At 39.7% G+C, this 11,499-nt stretch overlaps 1 long non-coding RNA gene across 1 annotated transcript; it reads right to left on the bottom strand.

The window, feature by feature from the left end:
• Positions 1-875: 875 nt before the first annotated feature.
• On the bottom strand, positions 876-3,509 carry LOC112982384 (uncharacterized). The gene is made up of 3 exons (XR_003258962.2): positions 3,446-3,509; positions 2,355-2,430; positions 876-947 (listed from the first exon to the last, which is right to left on the bottom strand). It is a non-coding gene; the product is annotated as an uncharacterized LOC112982384 (long non-coding RNA).
• Between the last annotated feature and the right edge of the window lie 7,990 nt (positions 3,510-11,499).

Raw genomic sequence — 11,499 nt, 5'->3', positions numbered from 1 at the left:
GGAGCTGTTTTCTGCTCAGATGGAAACCTTTGCCAACAATTTTGTAACACACATAGGTTGCATAGCTTATAATAAACTAAGCGTATTATATAACTTTTCTACATGGAAAAGAATTTTGTTAATGTTGAGAATCAGGATGTCAGGAATAATCTACACTCTTTCTATAATTCTGAGTGAACATAAGTATCACACATCCTGCACAGCCTTCTTCCTATTATATACTGTGTATTAACATCTGTCAAAATGACCATTTTTCATATCCTCTCATCATTAATCATTTTAAAATGTGCTGTGTTTGTTGTTACTGCACTATGACAGGCAGTAGAGACCCTTCCCCCTTGCCTTAATCTGTAGCAAACTATATTACAGTAACATCCTTTGGGACTGCAGATTTTGGATATATCAGCATTTCCTTTTACCAATGCCCATTTTCATCCCTAAAATGACATGCTGCAGTGGCTTGACATGCTGCACGTAACATCTTAGGTCACGCATTTGTTTCACAAAAATTTAAAATGTTTTTTAACTTACAAGGCAAAAAGAAAAGGGGTGGGGGTTATAGCTGTATAAAATCCTAGACCTGAAGAATTCTACTTAAGTCAAGAAGACTCTACAAGACTACAGAGATCTGTGCAAGCACATCTTGGCAGAAGAATCAAGGCTTATATTTCAAATAATGGCACTAAAATCAATAGAATAATAGAAACTTCCATCATTAGGAATGCAAAAATGATTCCAGAATGAATCAAATTTACTCTAAAATTTGCAGTTTCTCATCATAAAGCCATAACAAAATGTATGTTCAGCAGAACTGAAAAAGTGTATTCTTATTCACTTTTCCCCAGAACCTTTTTAAGACCAGGCCGTACCTGCTGCAGCTGTTCAGAGTCCGATGAGGTTCTATCCATTAGGGCTGGACTGCTCCACACACTGAAGCTGTACTAAGCCTGAGGGTAGAAAAAAATACTCTGCAACCAGCAGCCTTGCCATAGTGAGCCTTTTTAACTGAAAATTAACGTGTCTATAGACAACATTTAAACAAGTGAAAATATTTTGTCATGTATTGTTATGGAATTCTATGTACTTTTCTCATAAGGAACTCCAGGCCTCTATCTGGCACGTGTGGAGTCACAAACAGTGATCTGAGGCAGCATAGTAATAAGTATATGATTCTATATTACTTGAGGAATAGTTTCCAGCTGAGTAATTAAAGGCCATATTGCAATGCATATGATCCCCTGAGTGAAGCAAGTGCTGTGGACAGTGTTCCTGTCTCCAAACAGAAGGAGACTGAGGAGGTGCAGAAGGGTTTGTTTCTCAATCTTGGAACATGCCCAGGAGCTATCCTGTTTGCTCTGGTGCTTTCAGAAGCTTCTAGAGACATTGTATCACCTGCAACACAAAACCTGCAGCCGCTGGTCAAATGGTTCCACTACCACCTTTGGGCTTGCCAGAAACACAGGAGAGGCACAATGAAAATACAGGACATAAACCCATGGTACTAGCTGCCGGCCTAAAGAGTCCTTTGATTTGCATCAGAATATAAAAACTGGGAATAAAACTCAGATTCTTGTTCTGTCATGTAATAGGGCCCAAAAAGTTATCTAATACAAAATGAAAAAAAGAAACAGAACAAATGTATTCTCCTTATAATCCTGAACAGCTCTTCTCTGCAAGCTATCCAGCTACTAGGAACTATGATATCACTCCTGACCACTGATAAAGGTGCTTTGACAAATACAGTAACAAACAAAGCTTCTACTCGTGACTCCACTTAAAATGTATTTATTGTTTTTTACTGATTGTGTCTTTTTCACATCTCATTCTCACATTTTGTTGAACTCTGGTCTGATTGGATTGTAAAAACAATTTTTCTTTCAGGAAAACCACCTAACACAAGCAAATCCAAAGAAAGAGAGAAGGTATTCTGAATCAATAACTAAGATTCAAAAACATTCCCCCAAGCATATAAAAAGTGAAACCTGGGAAACAAAAGGTTAACTAATTTTCTACACCCCTTTATAAATCTACAGTAACCCCAGTAACTTTACTAGAATTATTTTTTCGTGGCAGCTGAAGAGACACTCCAGAGATGGGAAACATTGTGAAAACCTAGCTTAGACAGAGGTTTTGGAAGACTATTTTTCTCAGAATCCAACAGCTTTATTAACCAAGATTCAGTGAGAGAGAGAACGTGGATATGTATAAAAGGGACATTCATAGTTCCAGTAATCTATTTTAATGAAAATTGCAGGGGAAACAAAACTCTTGTGTCAGAAGTTGTTAGATGTCCCCATTAAGTTTAGCATTTAATATCTGCTTTCTCTCAGGCTTCTGAGGCATCTTGCACTGACCACTATCAGAGACGGGAAGAGGGCAGAAGTATCGTCGGTCCGAGCCAGTCCTGCAGTTCGGTAACTGAGATCAAGCCTGCAGTGAAGAAAACATCATTCACCTTGAAGACTTGCTTTTGAACATTATATAGAGCTTTGTGCATTATCTACCTCCATACTAAATCCTCTGACTGCCGTGTGATTGAACAGCATTCCCCCCTGTCCCCATTCAGTCAGAAAACACGCTCATTAGCCTACTTTCAGGCAAAATGTGAGCACAAAGACTGTGTTCGGGCACCTGTCAGTCACTCTGCCTATCTACCAGACCCTATCCTCCTCCTCCAATGCCTTTCGAAATGTTGGACCATTTCAGTCGCATATGTGACAGATGATATTAAGCTCCAACAATTTGCTTGATAACAGGTGACTGGATAAAAAGAGATCCCATTAATATACCTGCTAGGAGAAAGACATACTGTGCTCACAACCCCCAGGCAAGTCATTTTTACCTTTCTGTTCCTTGGTTTCCTTCTCTGTGACACAAGAATCATGAAATTAGTCAACTTTACAAATGCTCTGAGATCAGTCAATAAGCAGAATCAGACACCAGGATCATTATTAAGAAACAAGAATTTACCAGAGGAACAAATGCATAATATCTAAATTCAATGAGCAGGAAATTAGAAGTGACCCTCATGGCCTTGAGAAAAAAATTTAGTCTTTTACACAAATGCAGCAGAATGTTACCACAAGGGTCAGGGAGCAGCAAGGCCCAGGGATCAGTGAGGGCTCCCAGGGGGGCAGAGCCGGACCTCGCTGCAGGGCCCGTCCTATCATCTACGAGGGAGCAGGGCTCCGTGGGCAGCTCCAGCCCCAGCTCTAGGCACCGCCACAGGGACGGGGACAGGGATGGGGATAGGGCTGGGCCCAGGGAGGCCTGTTGGTGCAGTCAGGCCCTGAGAAGAACGTTAAATGTCTCAAATGATTTGACATCATCATTCTTGGACAGAGCAAGGATGCCTCCCACACCAGCACCTCAGAGTCTTGCTCATCTCTTCCAGCTTAAGCAAGACTTATCAGTAGGGAACTGTCAAGTTATTGTGAGGACCTACCTTCTTCCTTCCCATCAACGTGGCCTCTGGATTGGCAGTTAATAAGAAACCGAGGCAGGCACTCCTTTTCCTTTTTAATGGGAAAAAGACCCAGCAGCAGTCAGAACAAAGGGACAAACTCTTAGCTAATTATAACAGGAAAATTAATGTTTTTCATGCCTTTCTAAAGGGATCCATAATTCTCTGCCATCACACTTGTCACCAAAGTGCTGTTTAATTTAAGACTATGATTTCATTTCCATTCTCATGACACATCTAGAAAGGTTTATAACTTAACTAAACTGAATGTGACATAAAAAATTTAGGTACAGATCCAGAGGAATTTTTCCAACAATATTTTATTGTCCCGATTATGTGCTTTTGAGAGCAGAGTGCCTAAATTAGAGGTGTAGGCACAGAACATTGTTGTCTGTGTCCAGAAATGTCTATCATCTGGCAGGCAATGCGATAAATAAATAATCAGAAAAGCAATTAAAAAAAAACCAACAGCCCATAGGAACTTCTGCAAATAAGATTTGCAGGATATGTTTCCAGTGTCATGGATTCAGGCCATTAGAATTTGTTTACTTTGGGAAATTGATTGGCATAATGGCAATGTAATGTAACAGAATAATATATTCTTCTCCCTCGCCCTAACTATGCCAGTTTACCTATTCTGTGTGGATATTATTCCAGATTGAACTGATTTCATTAAACATTACCTTTATTAAAAATAAAAGAGTATTAATCTACCAGTCAGTTTCCCCAAGTGGAAAAGTTTTTAAGAACCTTTACGAGATCACCAACTTAAAAATGAAACAAATTGCTTCCTTGGCTCTAAATACAGAGTTTTTGTCCCACAAAACACTACATTTCTGTGTTGGTTGTGCAATCAGCAGAGATGGGCAGAGCTGGACTTTGGGGTCTGTAACGGGTAAGATTATTCCACTGAGGATGTTGCAAATGTATAAAGTTCAGTTTTCCTTTATATGAAAGCCACTTGCTAACCATTTTTCTTTTGGAAAAATTCCTGAAATTCTAATGTGCCCGAAAAAATCACTGAGGATACAAGAAACAGGTGGCTGGTCTCATTTGGGCTGCAAGATTTGAAAATATGAGTGTAATAGAAGTCAAGCTTTTTCTTACTATAAGGGGAGCCTGTTTCATTTGCCTTCTGTGTCAAATATGTATACGATAGCTCTATCCTTTTATAATCTGCTAATGCAGTCCACAATAAGCAGGAACTGGTTAAAGAGGAAACGGTAACCAAAAAGTTTAACAAATCTTCCCAGAAGTGCAAGGGCTGGACCTCACTGCAAAGGGGGCGTGGGTGTATCCCACCTTGTTTTAGGCATTTACCTCCAGTGCCTCCATTACATGTCTAGGCTTTCTACATCACTGGGAAGTGCGAGGACGACTCAGCTCATTTAAAAGGTGAATTATCCTTTGAAAACAAAGAGTCACCCCTCAGCTCTTTGAGAATGACTGCATCCGTCCCTTGGATGAAAGGCCTTCATGCCTACACTAGAAAGACTTTCCACTTTACCTATCCTGCCATAATTACATCAGCAGCTCCAGTACCTCCCACCCAGAAATGCAGCTATACTTGTATGAAAGTGCTAACACTGATGCCCTCCTAATGGAGGAAGACCCTGCATAGAAGATTTTACTTGCTTAATGATGCAAATCAAAAATCTTACGTATCTCAGTATGACTTTTACTTCCTTAGTATAAATGAGGTCTAAGTCACTGCTGGAAATGGGTCACAGCCTCCCTTCTTATACCATGCATTTAAAATGTTTATCCCTTGACTTTAAAAGCACTTTTCCAAAGTCACTTGTACAGAACATTGCTTTAGCCTTGCTCTCTACAGCGTTCTGAAAAATGAAGGCCGTCTGCTCCTCTGTTGCCTTGTTTCCTCCCAAGTGCAGCAGTTCCCTGCTGTGTATTTTTCTGTTACAAACCTGATCATTAGTCTGGACAGGAGTTTAATAATAACTAATTGCACATGTTATGCTTAGCATTTCCATGCAGCAGAGCTCCAGATTACCCTGTAAGCTGTTCATCCTGCATTCATTTTGCTGCTTTCTGGAGCCCACGGTGACAGGAAATTTGAAATGGCTATTCTATTACGGAAATGCTGTCTACAATGTAATGGGAAAGGATTACCTCTGCATATATCTGCATGCTATGATTATATATGCCATACATGCATATTTTTTATCTGTAATCTGTGCATTTATATTGAAATTTCTATATTTGTATGTTCAAAATCAGGTCATTTTTGGAGTAGAATGATCAAAATATTTTGCTAAGAACCCAGGGCACATGCCTAAGCCTTGCTCTGAGCTGCTGCTGAAGGCTGCCTCTAGGCAGCCGAGCTGTATGTGTGCACTGGCTTGTTGAGCTAAGGAAACAGAGGTGGCCAGACACCATGCCACATTGTTCCTTCACACATGCTGCAGAAATAAGCATACCTTAACCACATTAGCTTGACAGGTCTGTTGACTTGATATGATATTGCTGCTAAGGAATTTTATGGGAGGTTTGAAAGACTGTAAAAAAGATAAATCATTTATTGAAGTATTTCATGTAATTTTTTAAGATCCTTGTTAGATTTCTGGAAGATGCTGTTGGCTCATCCATCTTCAGTTCCATAGGAATTTGCCATAGGAGATGTCTCCAGAGAATTATTTTCTTCTCTGTTAATACGCATTCTAACCTACCCTTTCTTTGTTTCCCCTGCTTGCTTTCTCTAATTTCCTTTCCTGAGCTCTGTTGTCCTCAGAAAATTACCACACTGTGCCTTCTGCCTTGTTGCAAGGTGTCTCTGATTCAAACCCAGGATGGGGGACATCTGCTACCAGACACAAACCCTTTCCTCTGCACTCAGCTAGACTTCTTTCCCTGTTCCTTTGTCACCCAGTCATGGGATCTAAAATTAACTCCATTGGGGAAACCAACAGACATGCACATGAAGCAATCAGAACTGATAGTTCACTCTGTAAAAATTATTTGCTTATTTGCTCATCTGTATACAGGAGACAACATCAAAGTTATAGAAACTCCAGTTTGTGTTTCTCTCGCATGGCAGGAGTAGGGAATTCAGCAGCATTCACACCATTCACACCATTGTGTGCCCCTGTTTAAAACGTGTTTACTCTTTCCCTAATACTTTTTCAGCCATCAAAGGATCTGTAGCAGCTAGCAAGGTAAGGAGCAAAACATTTTGCTGTATGGAGGACATCCTGTCTGCTCATTAACTCTATATCAAAGTGACCCAATAAATTGCTCCAGCAGCTCCCACTGCAGCTTGAGTATGAGTACACCTTATTATGCAGTTTTGAGATCTGTATTAAATGCAAAGGGCTTAATCTCAGTGATTTATACATTTACTTGCCAGCCCAAGAGACACATTGGTATTGGTTTCTGTTTGTTTGTAAAGCAATTCTGTGCTGGCTGCCAAGTCATTAAAATGTTACAGGCCTCAATCATAATTTTTAACAGCATTTCTTTGTTTGCATTTTGTTATCCCAAAGGTGATTAGCTCTTTCGCTAGAAGGTTACTTTGTTATTCTACTGCAGGGTTCTGGAATGAACTTCAGATGGGATTAGAAATTTTTCTGGAACCAATGGCAGCACTAGCAGGCTTTGCTTTTATGCAAGCACAAGACAGCACTCAAGCTTTGGCACTAGTGTTTATAGTCCCTCTGCATCCTCTTGTCATGTACTTGTATTTGCAAGTTTCATCAAACCTCATTCACTGACTATAAAAAATAAAATGCTGAGCCATTCACTGCCACTGCCACCACAATTCAATAGTTGAAGATTTCTAGGAAGTAAATCCCCCAAAATCTGCAGTTTTTCATAGCTGCTTTCAGCCACCATTTACTTAAAGAATATGATGTAGTAGCCCAGAGAAAATTAAAAATTAATATATAATTAATATATATATTATATATAATTGTTTCTATATTTTTAAAGAATATAGAGCTGCTCTCAGAGCTGAGAGATTTAAGAGCTACTTCAAATCCTAGAAGCACTGATTCCTGAGTCTTTTGTACGATCACCTCTTTATGTTCTGTCTGTAGTCTGTATGAATAAATGCATTTAGAGTCCCAAACCAAGCTGAAACTGGGTTTGTATAGGCACACAAAAAAATATGTTTGCTCATCTAAACTATTATTCATCTTAACAATCAAGTCAGAGCCCTGTTTTCACCAGTGGATAAATTTGGGCTGGAAATCTCGGGAGAAAATGTATTCTTGTACTTTATGTTTCCAGTTGTTTGGAAATAGCCCAAGAGCAGATATGTGGAAAAGTAAATATAATGAGAAGAGTCAGCCAAGCTCTTTCAAAGATGGAAAAGGCATTCAGCTTACTTTCTCAATGAAGGCTCTTATTTCATGTTCAGTATGGGTATGTTTTGAGGTACTTGGTCCTGAAATTTGGTATGCATAGGTGCTTCATCAACACACACTTAAAGTGCTTATCACCAGGATATATTTATGATTCTTTGAACTAATTCTCTTCTTTCATCCAATATCTGTATAAAGACAATGAAAATTCTGAATGCATTTCAGATGTTACATTTCACACAGAAGTATATGTGAATCTTGTACTGAAAGTTACCCTTTTAATAGTCCTAAAACATGAATTAGAAATTGAGTAAGCAAGGGTCAAACATCATTCTTGAACTACAAAATGCTAACTAAATTTGAATATCCTTTCATGTCACAATAGGTATATAAATGCTTAAACACATACATACCTGTAACTTCCTCTGAATCCACACAATGCAAATTTCTAGCCTGAACTATGCTTGCCAGTCCAGAGCATTTTCATAATCAAATTCTCCCATCAAAAATGATAAAACTCAAAAAAAAGATGTGATATACATGATAATACTTATTTGAGATAAAATGCTGTGATTAATAATGCTGCAAGGGACTTTACAACATTATTGTAAAAATAATCAACAAAATCAACAAACTCTATTTTTCCTAATTTAATAAGATTGTTTGTGACTGGTAGTGGTATATGCTAAGTAGGACCTGGATTCTACTATTCTGCAGCAAAACATTTCACCTAAAGCCCTTTGCTGCACTTTTCACCATGACTTACAAATCTTGAAGTTTGCCGCATTTTCTGCCGTGCTTATTCCCTTGGCTGCTGACTGAACTGAAGTAGGTTTTACTGGGGAGGCTCTTTTACAGACAATGACAATGTCTTTTCATGAAAACTTCCAGGCAGAAAAATGGCATGCCTTACATAGGGTCTAGGAATCACCTCAATACACTACAGCCATACCAGTAGAAGGAAATCTTTTCCTTAGGTAAGTGTTTTATTCTGAAAGGGACAAGCAAAATGTTTACTTTGAAAGAAATACATCCAGTATTCTAGATTGATCCACTTAATTAATTTGTACTGAGGAACAGAAGGGAACCATATCTTGAAGTGATTTCATCTAAGAGGACATATATTAAGTTAACAAAAGCCCAGATTTTGAGACCCTTCCTTAGTTTTCACTCAAGCCAATTTGCAAAACTGCGGTGGAAATTAGCCTACTTAAACAAGGGTGAAAAAAAATCACAATCTGAACAGCTTGAGCCAAGGGTGAAATAAAAGAGACAAGATCCTCAGCTGGTGGAGAATTCCATCGCTTTTGTCTGATGTCTTTTGGTTTATACCAGGCAGGTTCCTACTCAGGACGTATCAAGCAGACTCCTCTGTCTTTGTTTTGTTTGTTCTCTTTCTATCAAACTCCTGCCATTCCAGGAAAACAACATGAACTGAAATCTAGTCTATATGAAGTCTGACTCAGAGAAAAGTAAGGAAGGATCTCAGTGTCTGCTCCACGGAGAAGGTGAGCACAGATCTGGGATGGAATTAAGGACTGCAACGATCAGAAGCACATTGTCTAACATCAGCTTATGCAAGAACCTTACAATAAAGGGAGAAAAGCACCTCAGAATTAAATCCTCAAAAACAGTGCATGAATTAATCCAAGTCAGCTAATAAAGAAACACTGAATTAAGGCATATGTCTTCAATCGCAGCCATCTCCATTTCCATCTATCATTTCCATTAGATGAGGCTAAGTGATACAGCTGAGCCAGTTTTAGATTTAATTCACAACTGCTACTGTGAGTAATAGTGCTACTCTTTCTCTCCTCTTCTTTGTCCCCTCCCTTCTTCTGGTTTTTACAGTCTTCTGGTCCCTCACTGACCAGCTGAACTCAGTAAACTGCTTGTTTTTTTCCTGGATCAGTTTTATGCCAAATTCAGTGAACGGAATCAGTGCCCTGACAAACACCAGAACTAGTACAAGGTATGGATCAGGAACCTGCACCCAGAACAGGAGAGGGAAGAAGAAGCAGGCTGACTGCTTTTGGCAACAACAAATTATTAGATCAATCCTAATTGGCTCTTGTTTTTCTAAACTTCAGGAAGAAACCTTCCCCTGTTCAGGATTCAAAGCCATGAACTCTCAAGTCCACTGATTTGGGGGAAAATGCATGCTTGGTCCCTCTGCCTGTTCTGTTTATACACTTAGACCAGTGACTTTCGTGGTGCATTTTATTCAGGGCCTGGACTTGAGACAGCTCTAGGATTAGGCAGTTGGTAGGTGAGATTCAGAGAACTGCAGTTTTAGACTTCAATTTTTAAATTCTTAGAGCAGTATCTGAACAAGCCAGTTTTTCAGTGCAAATTAAAACCTTATTTTAATAAAATCAGCCATCGTAATTAATCTAATTGAGTTTGTGAGGCCTTTTTATAATGATATTCCAATTTGTCTGAGGGATAAACTAACCATTTCACCATCAGACCAGCTTTGACAGTGAACCAGACACAATTACATACGTAGGTAGCACGTATGGGAAAAGAAGTGTACCACAGTAAGAATGCCCACTGGGTCATTCCTGGCAGACAGGCTCTGTTTAGAATAGAAAGCACTAAGTGCCTACCATCTCTAATACAGTCTGTTACAGTTTACAGATGGTTCAGGTGCTCTCTTCATTTATAGCTCAAAAAATAAGATTTACAGGAAGAACAAGCCAATGACTTGTGTGTTCTGCACCAGCACTGAAAAAAGCACAGAGTGAAAGTGAACATAAAGAAAGACAAAATCCCCAGAAGAATTATGGGCAGGAGAGGACATCAGAACTAAAGGAAGAAACATGCTGCGCAGCAATCTTTAGCCAGCCACTGCTCTGAGACCACAGTGCTTCAGTGAACGGATATGCAGCATCCCTCCATGCTGGTCTACTCCAGCTCACCGTAAACCAGAGCTGCCTGGTCCCAGGTCTGTGACTTCACATAGGGCAACTCTGATGGTTCAGGCAGTGTGGCACTAATGTCTCATTAATGTAGCTCACACAAGGATATTAAAAGAGACAATATCAAAGTAATGAGCAAGGTGCAAATATCTAGACAAGCCAGTGTCACAAACACCGCTCGTGGCCAGCGGGTTGACATGTATTTTTTCTTTTAACGCTTCACTTACCAAACAGCCAGGCGGTTATCAGGTTTAAGATATTTATTAAGTACACCAGTATCCTTAAGCAAGAGAGTTTAAACAATAGAGCAAGTTCCGTATTTAACAGGGTAAAAATAACACACTACACTACATACAGAGCAAGCAGGGGTAATACGACCTGTTCCACGTCGGGCAAGGGTCTGAAGTGTGCAGGACGCAATAAGGGGGGTCCCAGACCAGCCGAGAGGGAGCTCCAAAGAGCTGTTGTTATTGTCACATTTTATGTGTTTCTAAGGCGCATGTCTATTGTGATTAGGTTTCTTGACGTCCTTATCAGTAGCCAGAACCTGTGTCACTCTGACACACTCCTCTGGGCTCAACCCACTGACTGGGTTTTCAAAAGGGAAGGGAAAAGAAATTAATGAAAACTTGTGACAAAGGTCTCCACCCTTCAGATTTAGAGAACTAAATAGTGGAGGCCCCCATCATGAGTCCTCATGCCTGATCAGCATGTAGTTGTAGATATTAATTCCCCTTTCACTTGATTTATGAGGCAGCTTTGGTGTGGGTCAGGCTCTTGACATTAGTTCAGGCCG

Source organism: Dromaius novaehollandiae, chromosome 2 (genome assembly GCF_036370855.1).
Source record: "Dromaius novaehollandiae isolate bDroNov1 chromosome 2, bDroNov1.hap1, whole genome shotgun sequence".
Taxonomy (NCBI): Eukaryota; Metazoa; Chordata; class Aves; order Casuariiformes; family Dromaiidae; genus Dromaius; species Dromaius novaehollandiae.
The sequence above is the reverse complement of the archived record's forward strand: the minus strand, read 5'-3'. Positions and strand labels throughout refer to the sequence as shown.